Below are 19454 nucleotides of genomic sequence, written 5' to 3' on the forward strand. Positions count from 1 at the left end.
ATATCAACGAGTTTTATGTCAACGGAGTGCGGAGAACCAAAAAAAACTTCAGCGGTTTTTTGATGGTTTCTGCGAAATCTTGCAAAAGCGCCCACGTGAACATCATACTCAGCCCGTAACGTGGATAATTTATTATCTACGGTACCATAGCTAATGTCAACATACTTTTTCGTTGTAGCATCTTGACCGGATGTTGGATCTCTTAAAACTACTATTTTGTTTCCGTTCATGCTGAGTTCACCTGTCATTGTGTCGCTGGCGTTTTTCACGCGATTAGCAACGCTTCTTGTAATTTCATCTCTGATGGTTGCAAACGACATACTTGAATCCCTGATTCTGCCGCCGTCAGTAAACACAGGAATATTATCTGTAACTGCACCGACTACTCGTCGAACTATATCATTCCATCTGATATTGCTCGTTTTTAGTTTACCATATCGATCTTGAAAAATAACAACCTCATCTGGGTCAACTCCAGCCAGATTCATAATATCAGCGAGATCATCCTTAGTCGCGTACTTCGACAGATCAACGTCGCCGGATGTTCTCTTAACACGTGAGAATCTTCTTCCGTAAATATCAACCATTATAATAAGACCTGTTGTTTAAAACGCTTTACGCGAAACGAATCGGTTGCTTGTATAATCATGCACGACTTTATGTGGTGGTTTGGATGATTTTCATATAGCGTCGAGTACATTAATTACCTCAGGGCCGCATATTGGCGGATCTGTCATTGTTTGTGTGGGTAGCGTTGAATACCAAACTTTACAACCAGAGGTTGTTGCATGAAGTGGTGCGACATGCTTGATAAATTCAACGGGTGGAGCTAACCCGTACGAATCAAAATAAACGATTCCACGTGGATCAACCGCGTATGATACCCAATGAGTACCGGGTCCTGAATTCGAGTCGAGATTAATAATAACCCGTTTCGAGTTTATTCGGTTGTTTCGGTAATTGATCTCGCATAAAAACATCTCTAAAGGCTTTTATTTTTAATTTTTTAGCGGCATCAAGTAAATCAAAATTTGATGCTGGAGTATCTAACGTGGAAGCCTCAGACCTCTCCCCCAGCGAGATCCGGGTAATCTTAGGCCGCGTCCTTTTTTTGTATCCACTTCCAGTTGCTTTCTTTAGAGCCATTCCAGCAGCTGTTCCAACAGCACCTAACGCGGCTGCTTTTGCTACGGCTGGAGCAGCAGCAGCTATTAATGCTGGTATAGCCGCAAGAAGTGGAAATATACCACCCGTTTTAACCATGTCTTTGATGGCGCTCGGGGAAAGATGAAATTGAACTCCAGTTTTTGATTCTAGGGCTTTATTGAAATGTTTAATCTGATTATTTGTCAACGATAATTTGTTTGGACCACCACTAATCTGATCTCGTTTTAGTGATATTTTAGTTCCGCATTTGTTGGCGGTTTTTGATTGAAGCTTTTTTACCTGACCAGGAGTCAGAGTAACATTAACATGACCATACGACATTTTTATATAAAATATATTTTTCTAAATAACATGATTAAATATTTTCCACTGGTGCATCAACGACCCTCATTCGACCACTACCGCCTTCAAGTAACATGGCTTTATCGCTAAGTATGACCGCGATAACTCTATAAGGACCATGAACAACCGGTGGACCAGCCGCAATTTGTGGCAGGGCATTAACACGAGCTCGAAAGTGTATATCAACGACAGATTGTTTGGATAAATCAAGATGTTCTAGCGAAAAATAATAAATCGGATATAAACCTGTAAAATCTAATTGTGATATTTGCAAACCAGTATCTATATTTTGATCACGTCCCATGAATGACATTAAACGATGATATGCACGCGCTACATGATTTTGATCAAAATTTAACAATATATCTTCAGCTGGTTCTTGATGTCCTTTTATCCGTAAGGAAACTTCATTAACGTCAAGATTGTCAAATATCATATGTGAACGTCCTTGATTATTTATCCTAGCATTATCTTGCAGCGCAATAAAAATATGTCGTGGTGCAGAAACACCTTGCTGTGATGCTATATGCCATGTAAATAAACCAACAACAGAACTTTGAATAGCATCTGTGGTTACTGTTAACCATGATAGCAATGATTTACCGCCTTGATCCATAAAAGAGAGTAATTTTTGTTCCTCAGTGATTGATGGAGTCATTACTGGCATCCACAATGAAAGTTTTGATATATTTACTTTACCATCAGCAACACCAGCACCTCGCCATATTGCATCATTATCATCACCTTTTCTTACGAGCACAATTGTGTGTTTAGCTCCAAAGATGACCTTTCTAACATTTCTGCAAAATCCAAAGATGTGAGATAATGGAATTGCACATGAAAAATTTCTACTATATCCTGACAGCGCTGCTCGGCGTGTTGCAAATCCTAGGTTGTAAGTCGTATTAACATTTTTTATAATATCAAAAGCAGCACCTGGTCTGTCTGCGTGCTCAAAATCAGCTGTTTGTGGATCAGATGCAGTATTTTGTGGTGTCAGTAATTTAGTATACTGAACATGATCAGCGTTGTTGGTAATATCCTTAGCAAACATCATTGTTGGACCAGCCGATCTTGTAAAGTCGTCAGAATATCTCGCTAGACCAATTATTGTTGTAGCAACATCAACATCCTTCTGAATTGATTCAATATTTTTTCCATCAATCATGTATGTGGCGCTATCAAACAACGCCATAATCCCGTTGTTGACAAAACCAACACTCAAATTGATACCATATGGCGTATTAGCTACAACATTCGTTACAAGTCTACCTTCTACTTCAATAAACGCCTCAGCGGGCAAGAAATATCTATTTGTATCATGAACCTGTAATTCGATTCTCCCCCGCTGATTTGGTTGTCTTGCGTCATAAGAATAAAACTGATAATCACGTATAGATTCATACTTAAGGACAGGTGCCTCCATATCAAATGCTGGGTCTGATTCGCGCTTGAACATTTTTATTATAGTTACCATTTTTCAAATGATGATCATCGTCGACGAAGACCGCTTCCTACTATTAAATTTGCTGTTATATTTTTTTCTGCTTCTTCAGATATCGCCACTAGTTTTTGATTTGCAGCCTGGTTTATTATTCTGCTGACATCTGCTGGCATAATTTCAGTACTTGGTAATTTTACTGGTGGTTGTGATTTTCGTCGCAATAATCGTGCTAGTCTTTCTTTGATTGCCGAGAACGCCTTACCAGCAACATTAACAATTGCACCAGGCGCTTTATCACGAACAATATCGATAGCTTTCATCGATAATTGTTTTGCAACAGGTACTGCTTTTGGGGCTATCCTTGTAAATAATCCCTGAATAACATCACCAAGTCCATCTCCGTAAGTAGCTCTGTAGATTGGTAATCGTGAGTTTACCGCTCTGATCTGCATGGGTTTGCGATGATTATTATGTATGATCATCTTATTTTTATTTACCATTTATCTAACAACTAGTCATCAACAAGTTCATCGATAAGTTCTCGGTAAACGCCGATATCCATGATACCACCTTGAAATAATCGCCGACAAATATCAGATGCTTCATTAATTATTTCTGGTGAATTATTTCCGGCACGTTTTCCTCCTATGAGAACCTCTAACCGTGACACATCATTAATGATATGATCAGGACAAATAAAATTATTTCCCAGAACACTGCCAGTAGCTCCTTCGTCTGATTTCTTAGATGGCGTCGCTCTAAACATTTCTTTAAGTTTCGACACCAGCGGCGAATAAGAAGATTGTTTTTGTTCTGTTTGTTGCAGAGGTGGAGGAAGCTGAAACTGGGAGAGTTGTTCTTGTTCTAGTTGTTTCAGTCCCCCTCTAAGTTTTTCTACTTCTTCTTTAATAATTTCATATTTTTGACCTCTAGCTTGTTTTTTGTTGTAATATACGCGATATATATATTTAATAAGATTATCATCATTTACTTTTTCATGACGGGGTTTTAAAATACTAGATTTATTAAATATGCTATTTAATATTACCTCGGGTAATTGTTCTTCTTTAGTATTTCTAATTTCTTCAACAACTCCTTCCCTAAATTTTGAAATCAATTCCACGTTTACTTCTACTAGTTCGGGTTTACGTGCATGCTCTTTTTGCACGTCGGCGACTTCAGTACGAAGTTTTCCAATTTCTTCAAGTATTTCCTCACCAACAGGTGGAGGTTGAGCCGCAGCTATTTCCCTGGCTATGCCAGGTGGAAGATCTCGTAAAATCCTTTTTGTCTGTTTAGTTCTTCTTGCTATTTTTTCGGTTTGTTCCGCTGTTTGTTTTGATACCGGAAGAAGATCCTCTTTGATGACAGTTGTAACTTTCTCAGTAGCTGCAGTGATGGGCTTAAACAGTTTTTTAGTGTCCTCTTCGTACTCAACTCGCGCTTCTTGCTGCGTTTGTAGATTTTTTCTAAATGAATCTCGCACGGGAAGAAATTTTTTAATTGCTTCTAATCGTTCTCGTGCTATTCTTGCAGTATGAGATTCTGGATGTATCATTATTTTTAACATAACAATTTTTTAATTAATAGCGGCAGAGAGGGCGCCTACCAATGTTGGTCGTCCAGTAATTAAACAAAAAAAAAAATAAATACGTAGAGAACTTTATTTTTCAGCTACCTTTTCAAGCTGGGGTTTTATTGATGGGGTTGGTTTCAACAAAAAATAAAATTATCTCAAGGAAACGTTTATTTGTAAAAATCGGGACCTTTCTACGAGATTTTATTTTTTGTTTGTTTTATTTGTTTGTCGGAATTATATGGTCTGTTCGCCCTCTCTGCTGCTGCATAAATAATTCTCTATACACAAATGGATGTAGCTGTTTTTCATGCTTCCTATAATAGTCTTGTTTTCTCTCTGTTTACATTAAGGCCTGATATCTTTGCGTGCATTGTATTTGTAAGAGCTTTTTCCGATCCATCCAAAATTAATGTTTTATCATCTTCATAATGATGTATTAGAAATTCATTTTTATCTATAATAGTACCATTTATATCTTTATTCTTTTTAATTAAATCATTTTAATATATTGTCTAATATACAATCTGCTCTCATGAATAAATTAATCACAGCCTTCAAGTTCATTTAGCACAGATGGAACCATGTTTTAAAGAGTTTTACAGTGTAAGAAATATTCAACATAATCACTTGGCAACTGGAACCTGTAAATGAACACAGAGTAACACAGTATATGACTAAATTATGCTAATTCAAGTGCCATGAGATTTATCCACCCTACAAGTCAGCTCAGCAGTGTCACAGTTTGATACACTGACCTGTATACAGAACAATTACTTGAACAAACCTACAGAATATTTGTATTAATAGAGATTAAGTTTGGTCATGGCTTGATATCCTTCCTTGTGCATTTATTTCACACTATGGATGGAATTGTTTTCACAGTAACACAGAAATTCCTTGTTACCTGGACAAGGTGTGCTATAAAACCACACAGACACCCTATTGCGTGTGAATTGCAATTAAATCATACACTCTATTACCATTAAGGTGTGGTATAGAAGAGGTACATGAAACCAACAATATATTTTCAATGTATGTTTAACATTGTATAACAATAAATGAAGGAAAACATTTATTTTACATAGAAAAAGATCACCGTTAGAAACTATAATGAAGACATTTATCCCCAAGAAATATTTGGCATTGGAGAAGAGAATAAAAAAGAAGATGGCTTCAAACCAACTTATACTCCTTCTTGAGAAGTACAGTGTGTGTTGTTTTATCGTCTGAAAATGGCAAGGACAAAGCAAACTGCAAAGTTTTGAGGAGAGGTAGAAAGGGACATTTGTTTTTTCATACTAATACCTATTTACAATTTAGATTTTTGTATTTTCTATAACATTTCAATTACTCCGCACCGCTGCATATTATTAATCCCGGCTGGGATTATGTGCGACAGCGCAGAGTGAGTTTGAATTCACCTAGTCTTTGCTGCAAACAGTGTTGTTTGCACTTTATGTTTCATGTATTTAGTATAATTGTAGTATTACTGTAAGATTTAGAGAAAAAGTAAAAGGGGTTGACCGGCTCTAAATCACACAATTACATAGAGAAGTTTTCATTTCGCATTTATAGTATCGTGTAACCCACACACAATATTTAGAACAAAAAAAGGTAAACAAAATGGATCCAGATGAAGGTCAAACCGAACCAGTCAGATCCAAGATCAGACAATATTTTCATACTGTATATGAAGATGATAGAATGATAGTTAATCACCCGGCAGGGTGTCAGACCATCGATTTTGAAGGCGCCACCAACTCGCCAAGACAAAGTGAAGTTTTGATGGGACTTCACACTATGGGGATAGATATAGGAAAGATTGAAGCCCTACAAAACGGCGGTCTAAACAAGTTCGTGATCTACCCAAAAGGAGGGGTACCCTTACTAAAGGAGGAAGAAATAAGCATAAAGGGGATGACAGCCAAAGTCTACAAAGCAGCCCCCTTTATAAGAACCATGGAACCACGATTAACAGAAATCAACGTGATGGGGCTTCCCATGGAAGTGGACAGCCAAGAATTGGTGGAAAAGATCAAAAAGAAGACAGGAGTGAGCGTCGTGACACACAAAATGGCGACTGTATGGGGTTTCACCCCCATCAAGTCTGGAAATAGACTCCTATATGTAAGCAGAGAAGATGCCAAGAAGATCCCGATCTTCTTCTATGTTTTGGGCTTCCGTCTTAAAACATGGTACAGGGGGAGCGAACAGGATAGAGTTTGCCCCCTGTGCCACCAAAAAGGACACGGACCCAGAGACTGCCAAGGGGGAATGGAGAGACCCAAACAACAAGAGGAAACTTATGCCAGTAAAGCGGCAGGACAAGGGCAGAAAACTACACCCCAGCAGCAAAAACAACAACAACAACAACTACAACAACAACAGGAAGAGATTCTTAACCTGATAAGGCAAGTCAGAGAGGAAAAAGAAAGGAAAAAGAAGAAATACAAGGCCTACCCGAGCTAGAAATCACTAAAATAGAGGGGCAGAAGACACTAGAGTGGGAGAACTACCTGAGCCCAAACCAAACGTCAAGATCATGTGTGCTAAACGAAGAAGAGATAGCTACAAAAAATAGATTTGACATCCTAGGAGAGGAGAATACACAAATAGAAGATAACCCACAGACAGATACACCCCTGACGTCGACGCCGATGCCCAAGAGAAGGAGGGCGAAAAGGAACTCGGAAGTTATATCACCACAGGAAAAGTCACTACAACGGAAAAAAAATAAACAGGGAAAGAAAACCGTAGAAGCCGATATAGAGCAAATTCAAGAAGAAGAAGAAGACTCAGAAATTGAAAGTGAGGGAGAAGCAATGGGGCGAAATGAATCTGAACCGGATACAGAAAATGACACGGAAATGGAGGAAGACACCGGACACATAATATCAACAACAGAATCTATACAAACATTCAACGCAGAGTCAGAAAGTACAATCCAAACAACTGTGACAAGTGCAGGGGAAACACAAAGTAGTACAATTACATCAGAGGGAGGTGGGAAAACCAGTGCCCCCCCTACAGACATTTCACAAACAAGTTTATAACACAAAAACCAATAACAATTTGTAAAAGAATAGAATAATTTAAAAAAAAAAAAAAGCAACACCCTGGGAAGAGACAAGAATGGAAGGAAAAAACTTACAGTTCTTGTCTATAAATATAAATGGTATAAATAGGGAAAAAATCTTTAAATTCCCTAAAGATCTAAATTTTGATGTATTGTTAATACAAGAGACGCATAACGGTTTTAAAGACAATATAAAAATAATAATGGAAAATTACCTAAATGGAATTTTATTAATTAGTGATTACGAACACACAGATGTTAAAGGAGGGGTGGCAGTTTTAATCAAAAATAAAAAAGGTTTGACATGGGAAAGAATAGAAGTAGATAAGGTTTTTAACGGTAGGATGATACATATTACAATAGAGGATATGCACATAATTAATATATACATGCCAGCAAATAGGGAACATAAAAAAATTATTCTTAGAGCATTTAAATAAATATATAGAGAAATATGCAACAGGAAATATAATTATAGGGGGCGATTTTAACTGGGTGGGAGAAAATATAGATAGGGAGGGAGATCTAGCACCAAATGACATTAGGATCAAACCGGATATGGATTTTTTTATCAAAAAATATAAATTAACGGATGTTTACCGAGTACAGAACTTATTAAGGAAAGAATATACTTATAATTATAAAATAAATAAAGGAAGCCGCTTAGACAAATTTTACTGTAACAACTATGATGAAAATGTACACAAAGAAACGAATATCACAGATTTTAAAATATCCGATCATAAACTTATTCATATGACTGTAACTTTTAAAAATAGAATAAAATGGGGGCATGGAAGATGGATGATAAATAATTCAATTTTAAAAGATACAGATTTTATACAAAGGGTCAAGAAAGAGATAGAAGATTTTAAGAATAGGGAATATGTTGATATAATATTAGAATGGGAAAAACTTAAAGTCAAACTAAAAAAACTAGCGATTGAACACTGTAATTTAAAAAATAGGAAACTGAAAACAGAAAGAGAAGCGATCAGATACCAACTACAAAAAACAAATGCTAAGGATATAGAGACCAATTTAAAAAACAGATTGGAAGAAATAAGTAAAATAGAAAGTAGGGGTAGAGAAATTAGGGCAGGGAAATTTACGGCGATATATAAAAAAGCAGAGGGATTATATAAAAGAGAAGAGAAAAGAATGGGGGGAGATAAATTTATGGAGAAGGTCAAAATCAACACAACAACAACAACAACAACAATAATGGAAAAACAGGAAGTTATGAATTATATTAAAAACTATTATGCAACACTATATACTTCTCAAAAAATATCAGAGAATGAAATTGATGATTACTTACAAGAAATACCATGTGAAAAAATTAACGATAATTTTAAACAAATATGTGATGATTTTATATCACAAGAAGAAATTTTAGACAGTATAAATACAATGAATAAGGGAAAATCTCCAGGGGGAGATGGACTCTCTGCAGAATTCTATATGACATTTTGCGGAGAGCTGTTGCCCATTCTTGAATGGTTATATAACAATATATTTTTAAGAAATAATGAAATGTCGGAAACGATGAAAGAAGGGGTCATCATTTTAATATATAAAGGCAAAGGGGATAGGGAAGAACTAAAAAATTGGAGGCCCATCTCCCTCCTTAATACGGATTACAAAATATTGAGTAGAATCCTAAGTAATAGGCTAAAAAAGGGGATAGGTGAAATAATAAATGTAAACCAAACGTGTGGGCCCAAAAATAGGGACATACAAAATAACATATTAAGTATAACTGCAATTATAGAACATGTACAAAATAAGGGACAGAAAGTTGCTATGGTACTTTTTGATCAAGAAAAAGCCTTTGATAGAATAGAGCATAACTATATACAGAAAGTCCTGGAAAAATTTGGCTTCGGAGAACCCTTCCGGAAATGGACAAAAATTTTATATAATAACATAACTTCAAGAGTTCAAAATAACGGAGCCATGACAGAACAATTTGACATTAAAAGATCAGTGCGGCAAGGGTGCCCACTATCAATGCTATTATACGTAATAGCAATTGAAATGCTCAGTGTCAGTGTAAAACTAAATAAAGGAATTAAAGGTATAAAAGTTCCAAATATCAAAGAGGAAGTGAAAATATTACAACATGCAGATGATTGCACTAACTTTTTAGAGGACCCGAAATCCTTTGAGAACCTTATAAAGGAATATGAAAAATTTGGAAGAGCATCGGGGTCAAAAATAAATCATGATAAAACAGAAATTTTAGAGATAGGCAACTGGCGCGGTAGGCTTTCCAGCATACCAGCCCATATATTTAAAGATACTGTTAAAGCACTTGGTGTGTACTTTGGCAAAAATGAAGAAAAGGAAAACTGTAAAAAAAATGGAATGTGAGATAAAAAGAAATATCGATATCTGGGCACTTATGCCGTTATGTTTAATGGAACGGGCCCAGGTGGCCAAAACATATATGTATACAAATTTGAATTATATTATGAAGTCTACTAACATAAGTAACATAATTTTAAATAATATAGATAAACTTATAATTAAATATATATGGGATTTTAAATTACATTATGTTATAAAAGAAACATTATACAAGGCAAAAGAATCAGGGGGAATAGGGTTACCAAGCCCCATAATTTTAAAAGTTACCAATATTTTAAATAGATTTAAACGACTGAGTGACGAACCTAAATTACCATGGGAGGGGGATATATATATATATATATATATATATATATATATATATATATATATATATATATATATATATATATATATTGGTTTGGTTTCGTTTTGCGGAACAGGGAGGGAATATATAAAAATAACAAATTAATGAAACTTTTAGAAACACCTAGAAAATATAAGAGTATAAGAGATCTATTAATGAAATATAGGGACACAAAAGAATTTTGGGACCAGGACGAAAAACTCTCATATAAATGGATTCGGAATGACATAACCAAAAATATACAAAGTAAAGTCGAACGTGAAAATTTATATGTTAACTGGAAAAAGGCATGGGGGCACTGGTCACAACTAGGATCTTTAAAAATACAAAGCCTCGCCTTCAAATACATGCATGATGCGTGGTTGACCGGAGAGGTTGCAGCGAGACGGCACATGGTCGGAGTACCGCCTAAATGTCCGCTGTGTAAAATAGGCATGTACAATAAAAAACACGTAATGTTAAACTGTAAGGAAACAGAAGCTGATAGGAAAAAAATAATTGATGAAATAAACTTAAAGAGTCAATTTAAACCACAATGTATATTATATCTTGATGGTGATTTTAGCAAAGCAACTTTATATAAAATTTCAAGTTTTATTGTTAATAATATTAAGAAGTGTGGCCCAATTAAATTTTAACTTAGGGAATACCTCAAGAGGGAAAGTACAGATAATGATGCCATGGGGCTATGTCACATGGCGCTACGCGAAGTGAACAGGCCCATGGCAGAATCTGGAAAGGAACCCCTCTTGAAAAATAAATTTTAAACTGAATTTCTATCTTTTCTATCACTAACATCAACAAAAAATCTATGTGAATTGAAATCGGATTTTAAACTTAAATTTAAATTTAAAATATATCTAAAATTTAAAAAAATGTATAAAATCAGAATTTTGGTTTGCAACTCAAATCAATCTAATTTTGTTTTTCTCTCTCTCTCTCTCTACGATTGAACCATTTTTGAGATATTTCTAATTAAAAGATAGACCTGTTCCATGGGGGAGAAGCATAATAATTAAAAAAAATGTGAACCCTTCATGGAGCTCAGCCTGATCTTATTAAGAAAGGTGATTTAACACATACATAAGAATCAATAAAATTCAAAAAATAAGGGGACATCACCGTTCTTCAAAATTCAAAACGTATAAAAAGAATTTCCGTTGTATATGAATACGGAATATAATAGGAAAACTTATGCACTACAAGAATTTGATCCAACAAGCTATCCCAACAAAAACACATTATAGCATACATAACCCATAGCACAAACATATAACAAACATGGGATGTAGGAGACCCTAGCAAGGTCACAGAGAAAACGAAATAGAGGAAGTTTAACCGAGAGGATAATCTAAATCACTCTCGGAGATACTCCTCTATAGATACACTAGGGATTGAATAAATACCCGAACTCCTAAATTCACGTTACAAAAACGATGAAATAATACATTACAACATATCTGGGGGAATACAAAAACACATAAATAATTTATGTAATTAGGAAAGGGGGGGGGGCATCTGTCTGGTGCCCCAAAAAAAGAAAAAAAAATGGAGAAGAGATCATCCTGCTTAGAGTACCAGTACAGTTGCCGTCTGTTGATGGGAATATTCGGTATTCGTACGCCCATACAATTTCTAGTACTTTTATTAATAATACCTTTTCAGTTCCACCATGAATAGTGGAGAAACTGCCTGCACCTACTTTTCTTTAAATCTACTGTACTCCATTGAAACAATAGCTATCTTCAATGACATGAATGTGTTGCTGTATGTCATTGAACATTATTAATGTTCATATTTGTATCATGTAGATTTTTCTTATGACACATAATGTATACAGTAGATGGTAGTGTATGTATGCTTGATTCCATTTCCTATTTCAGGCTCAGTCAACTGGTACCAGCCATACCATTCACACCAAAAGAAAAAGATGCAATGGACATGTGCATCTGTGACTCTTTTGGAGTATGCAATGAAGATGACAGCATGGGATGGGTGGCTTGTATTGTGTGCTATCGATGGGCACACTGTGCCTGCATAGGCAGACACAGTTTTAAACACTACCAAGAAAAGGAATTCACATGTGGATGTGATAAAATCCGTCCATTCCAGTTGAAACAGTGAGATTAATAAGAGTTTGAAAGTTACTGTGATAGAATCCATCCATTCACATGGAAACAGTAAATCAGAATTAGTATCTTTCTTGTTTATTGCATTATACACTAAAATATAATTGTTTTACAAAGTGGTATTACCTGGGGGGCAACATTACTTGCATAATGCCAATATCTTGTTAATGCAGAAAATCCAGGATGATAATGAATATGATGATGCTTGATATATCAGTTACTGTATGTATAATAGCTACATTTTGTTAACTTTCAGGTTTCCAGTGTTAAATAATACATCCTTGATCAATGTATTTTTGAAAAAGCAGAGAAGTCAGCTCAAGGTAGGTAGCAATTTCTTGACAGTGGGTCACAACTCTGTATTGCTATAACATGGATTAGTGATAATAAAAATTGGTTATTCGGCACAAGCCAGTATTTGTCAGTTTTCCACAAGATGCCGAAAAAGCACACCCTCAACATAATATTATAACAGAGACTTATGCTGAAACTATAATCTAGATAACATTGTACATGGGAGCCTTCTAAGAAAGAACCTTTGTAATAAATGTTACTTTTTTATACTTATTTGATAGAATGTTGTGGTCAAAACATGTTCAAAGACATCAAAGTCATGGAGAATGAGAGATTTGGACAGCAGGTCCTCACATATGGTCCGGAGACTGACCCTCTGCTCTGGCCTGAATATTCCAAATGAAAGTGTAGTAAGTATGCATATTATAATTTACATCTATACAATAATGACGGCAGATAACTAGAAATTGTGTTGCAAAACATACATGACCCTACATGTGTTATGAAGTTAGTATGGTGATGTTAATAATACAATTATCCATTGATCAACTCATGGCCTGCTTTCAAAAAGTTCATGTATAGATTTTGTTCGAGCACATCATGATCAAGTACAAGGCTCAACCAGGGCAGTATTGAGATAATAGCTTTTACCTCTCATTATGTGAATAATTTTATTGTTCATGATGGACAAACTAGGTTTCAAAGTAGTTTCATGACTTTCACTCACTAAAATGTATTCTAAACAAGAATGAACTGAAGTGAATGATACAATTGTTGATTTTTTGCTTCCAGGTTACAGCCCTACGAAAGTTCATAGAGGAATTGATTCTAAATCCAATGAACACCAAAATGATCGACTTAGTGCTGTTTCCTGAGGTAAAGAAGACAAAAAGCAAGCAATTATATTTACTGTTTTTCCTAGACCTGCGAAGAATGAAATACCACCACTGGAACCACTTTGTTTATGCATGTTGTTACCTTGTGAAGAATAATGAAATGTGACATGAAATACTGAAAATATCCGGACCTCACTAAAGGTCAAATGTGAATTGGGCATTGTCAATATTTGTTGTATATCTCCCATCTAGAGCATGTCCGCCCATTTTAAAATATGCCAAAAGGTCGGAAAAAAATTCTCAATAGTCTTCCCTTTCGGGGTATTGGCGCAGCATTGCAGCTGCATTATGTTAGCATGTGTAAAGGAAGAAGAAATAAAGGGAGGGGTACAGGTAATCTTGTTGTCCATTTGAGTTTTTTCTTCTTCTCCAGACTCTTTTATGGGTCTGTTCACTTCGCGTAGCGCCATGTGACATAGCCCCATAACGTCCTGGTCTGTACTTTCCTCATGGAGGACTCCTATACTACTTATCTATTTTTATTACCTGACCACACGCTTTCATTGTGGTAACTATAAACTCTGTGATCTTGTATAATGTGTTTTTATTAAAATTTACTTCAAGGTACTGATACACCTGATGGCAGCTGTTGAAGGAATCTCCTACCTTGAGGCTGAAGTTCTCATCCAAGACAGTTGTCAGCAGAAAATTTGTTCTTGATATGTGTATATCTTGCTGTTTTTTTAAAGTTTATACAGCTGTAAATAATATCACAAATAAAATAATTAAAATAATAACCTAGTTGTTGTTTGAGAAAATGAATCCTACCTATTTTGCAGTCAATGATCCTCCGGTACCTCACACATAATACAACTAAATCAATAAAATTTAACCAACCATATATTAAATGGGAAACCCAATGCTTACTAATAAACATAATGCTCTTCTTTCTTTCCTTCCCTTTTGTTTCTTTCTTTCTTTTCTTGATAAAATTTAGAGGGACACAGGTCATTTCTGATTATTTTTAGAATTTAAAAGTATTATATACACAAGACACTCATAGCATACTGGCCATCCATCAATCTTTCCAGTACTAAATTCCAAAATGTTGCATGCAAGCATCATGCAACAACTTGGAAAAACTCCAATAAGTTCAGTGGGACAACAATAGCAAGATCCTTAGACCTTTAATATGTTCTAAATATTCAATATCTGCAACAACTCCTTTTAAGACCTTTCCTATATTTACAATATAATTTTAAAGAATTATTTTTTTTAAAAATGGCATGTATGCATCACACAACATTCACTGAAGTTAACCCCCATAACTGTGAAATACAAGTCTATGGGTCAATAGTAATAGATACTTTGGACATTTAATATCTTCCTACTATTAATGTTATGCAACATCTCCCCTCTAGGTATCTCCTACCTTGAAATTAGTCTTTTCAGAACTAAAATTTTAAAAAAAAGTATGGTGGCATGATGCAACAACTTAGAATAAGCACCCGAGGCTGTGAAATATAACCCTATGGGGCAACAGTAATAGTCTCTTGAGATGTTTAATATGTTCCAGATTTTAATTTTGTGCTACATCTCCACTTGAGACATTTTCTACATTTAAATCCATCTTTCCAGTACTAAATTCCAAAATGTTGCATGCATATGTTTCAAGACCTTTCCTGTTGATATGATCTAAGAAAGACAACTGTTACTCTCTATTCTGTAGTGGTCTTGAAGGAGTTACCTTCGTGTGTGTTGATTAAACACGTGACTTGTGTTTTCGTCTACGAGCTATTCTTTTGAAGATATCACCACTTATGATGATACAAGCATGCTATCAACATGGTGGCAGCGGTGAACGCATATCCTGATAACGTCTGCAACGTTGATTTTCGCTGGATAAACGCACAGAGTTGAAGAAACTCCGAAAATTTGACCAAGCCAGGTCGCGAAAATAGATCACATTTAATTGAACATTCGTCCCGATTTGATTCGTTCGACATGGCGGACTCGTTAAAGCCACCTGGGACTTTAGATATTACTGAAGGAAACATAAGTGAAAACTTCAAGAGATGGAAGCGACAGATAGAAATATATTTGACCGCTAGTGGTTCCCAAAACAAAGACAAGACAGTTCGAACCAGCATCATTTTACACTGTGCAGGACCGAAGGTAATTGACATTTATGACCAGTTTGTATGGGCAAATCAAGATGACAAAAACGATCCAGACAAAGTTCTGCAACAGATTGAAGCCTACTGTAATCCACGGAGGAATGAAGTTCTTGAAACCCACAGGTTCTGGTGTGTGAAATATGATGACTTTACATCGTTCGAACATTTCCTTACCGAAGTTAGGAGAAGAGCAGATTCGTGCAGTTTCAAAGAAAAAGACAGAATGATAAGAGATAAAATTGTACTCAGCACAAGTGGTAAGCTCCAAGAATTGTTGTTGAGAGAAGAAAAACTTGAACTTAACAAGTGTCTTCAAACTTGCCGAGCATTTGAACAGTCAAATAGACATGTGCAAGAAATCAGACAAGACAAAGTACATGATTCGGTGAACAAAGTTGATAACGCGAAACCACGATCACAAGCAGGTGTATCTGGTACTGGATTGGTAAGACCAAAACTTAAGTGCGGTTTCTGTGGACTTTCATGAACGAAGCAAAGAAAAATGTCCAGCCTGGGGAAAGAGATGTAACAACTGTGGTGTAAAGAACCATTTCAAATCATGCTGCAAGAAAGTGCAAACAGTTGACCAAAATGACAAGCCCGAAGAAGCTACAGAAGAAGAATTCTGGCTTAACTACATTGACAGTTCGATCAATTCAAAGGCAAAAGCCAAAATGATTGTAAATGACTGTGATGTAACATTTCACATTGACACTGGGGCCCAGGTAAATACAATCCAACAGAGATTTGTCCGAAAATCTCAGAGAATACAGAAAGTGTCACATCTCAGAATGTGGAACAAGTCAACAGCGAAATCCTTAGGGGAGGCAACTCTGACAGTGACAAACCCAGTGAACAATGAAACTTATAACGTAACTTTTGTAATTGTGCCAAATGAGCTAGATTGCTTGCTAGGTTTGAAAGCGGTTCAAGAACTGAAACTGGTCACAATTAACACCGATAATTTTATCGGAAGCGTCAAACACCACCTCGGAGATCTTGGTGAAGTGAACCTCAGACTCACAGATGATGCAAAACCCAGGGCATTGCCAGCTCGCAACATACCACTGGCAGTGAGAACTGAGGTGAAAGAACAAATTGACCTACTGACAGAACGCGGCATTTTAATACCAGTTACAGAACCAACTGAATGGGTTAGCCAGATGGCAATTACAAAGAAGAGCAATGGATCGTGGAGGATATGTTTAGATCCTCAACCGCTGAACAAAGTGTTAGTGAGAGAACGATATAGACTTCCAACTTTTGATGACGTAGTTCCAGGATTACATAATGCCAAAGTATTCACGAAACTCGATGTGCAAGAAGCATATTGGCATATTAGACTTGATGAAAAATCCAGTCTACTTACTACTATGATAACACCGTTTGGAAGATACAGATGGGCTCGACTACCGTTCGGACTGAATGTATCTAGTGAAATATTTCAGCGGAAACTGAATGAAGCTTTTAGCGACCTTGAAGGCATATTTACAATTGCGGATGATATTATCATCGTTGGTTGTGGTGATAATGAAATAGCAGCTCAGAAAGACAATGATGAAAAGCTGGCAAAGCTTTACAAACGCTGTGAAGAGAGGCACATTGTTTTGAATGAAGGAAAGAAGGATATGGGCCCTGAAATCACTTTCCACGGACACAGAATCACGCCACAAGGTATCAAGCCAGATAACGATAAAATCAAAGCTGTTCTTGAAATGAATGCTCCGACGGACGTTACTGAAATCAAACGATTTTGTGGATTGGTACAGTATATGGCTAAATTTGTGCCAAATCTGTCTGAGACTCTTGAACCATTGAGAAACCTGACTAGAAAGAACACACCGTGGAAATGGACAAAACAATGCACGGAAGCTTTTGAAAGAGTGAAACAACTGTTAAAGCAAACAGATGTGTTAGCAATCTACGATCCAAATAAGGACTTGGTACTACAAGTTGATAGTAGTAAAGATGGCCTAGGAGCTGCTCTGCTGCAAGATGGACACCCACTTGAGTTTGCATCAAGATCTTTGAAACCAGCTGAAAGGAACTGGGCACAAATAGAAAAAGAAGCGCTTGCAGTATTGTATGGGCTAGAGAGGTTCGATCAGTACACATATGGTCGCCCAGTGATTGTTGAAAACGACCATAAACCTCTGGAAACCATCCTGAAGAAACCACTCAGTCAAGCACCAAAGCGGCTACAAGACATTCTAATGAAGATGTTTAGATACAATGTTATGTTTCGGTACGTCAAAGGATCTGAATTAATCATTGCGGACACACTAAGTCGTGCTTATAGTTTGTCAGATGACACTGAACTGACTAGGCTGAAAGTATGTGAGGTCGAAATGTTTGATAAAATTCCGGATGCGCGAATTACAGAAATCAGGAGAGAAACTGCCAAAGACACAACTTGTCAGTTGTTGATTGACCGTATTATAGAAGGATGGCCCAAAAACAAAAATGACCTAAAGCCTGAAGTGAGACCTTATTTCTCTATCAGAGACACACTGAGCTTTTATGACGGTATAATACTGAAAGGGGAAGCTGTTTTAATTCCAAAAGCTTGGAGAGGACAAATTAAAGAACGTTTACATAGTGCCCACCTTGGCTTTGACAGTATGGTTAGGAGAGCACGAGGAACCGTTTTCTGGCTGGGAATGAATCAAGAAATAAGACAATTAGCAGACAATTGTGAACACTGCATGGAGAGAAAGCCAAAACTCCAGAAAGAGCCCCTGCGGCAACATGGTGACGGCAACTACCCATGGGAGAAAATTGGGTTAGACTTGTTTGAAATACAGGGTAGAAACTATTTGCTGGCGATTGATTATTACTCAAATTTTATAGACGTTGATTTACTCACCACAACATCATCAAGTCAAGTCATTATCAAACTCAAGAAGCAGTTTGCGCAATTTGGAATACCTAGAATAATCATCAGCGATGGTGGACCACAATTTACGTCTGACGAATTCAGTCAGTTCACGAAACAGTGGGGCATTCAACATCACGTGACTTCTCCTCATCACCCAAAGTCAAATGGCAAAGCCGAAGCCGGTGTGAAGATTATAAAAGGCATGATGGTTAAATGCCTGAACTCTAGGACTGATCAGTACGAAGCACTGCTAGAACTAAGGAATACTCCAAGACAGGACACTGGTCTAAGTCCGGCCCAAATGATGTTTGGGAGAGAAACAAGATCAATGCTACCTTTGGTTCAAAAGAAGTCGCCCAGAAACAAGAAGCGAGATGCTAGGAAGGACTGTATCAAGAAAAGTTATGACCGCAGTGCTAGAATTAAACTAAAACTTGAAAACAGTCAGCCTGTATATTTCCGACACAAACCAGATAAACCCTGGAGAAAAGGTGTTATTACAGAATCAAACGACCGAAACTGTATTGTAACTTCAACGGATGGTGTTCAATACAAGAGAAATAGTGAACACATAAGACCGACATCAATCCCAGTACAAATCCGCGATAAATCACCGGAAAGAACAACTGTACAGGAGCAAACGGCTGACACGCATGTAAAGGAACCTGATCAGAGGCGTCCCGTACCAGAGTCGACATGCCTGGAATCAGCGACTACACCAGTTATAAGACCCAGGCGCGAAGTGAAGACGCCAACCTATCTCAAAGACTATGTGAGGTTTTGAGTCCGTTTTATGCAGTTGTGAGGGACATA

At 36.6% G+C, this 19454-nt stretch overlaps 1 long non-coding RNA gene across 1 annotated transcript; it reads left to right on the plus strand.

Moving 5' to 3' along the window:
• The first annotated feature begins 12967 nt into the window (after window positions 1–12967).
• Window positions 12968–14383, plus strand: LOC149784524 (uncharacterized). The gene is made up of 3 exons (XR_016414153.1): window positions 12968–13160; window positions 13543–13626; window positions 14211–14383. It is a non-coding gene; the product is annotated as an uncharacterized LOC149784524 (long non-coding RNA).
• The last annotated feature ends 5071 nt before the right edge of the window (window positions 14384–19454 follow it).

Source organism: Sinohyriopsis cumingii, chromosome 14, assembly GCF_028554795.1.
Source record: "Sinohyriopsis cumingii isolate HCF-2022 chromosome 14, ASM2855479v2, whole genome shotgun sequence".
NCBI classification, from domain to species: domain Eukaryota; kingdom Metazoa; phylum Mollusca; class Bivalvia; order Unionida; family Unionidae; genus Sinohyriopsis; species Sinohyriopsis cumingii.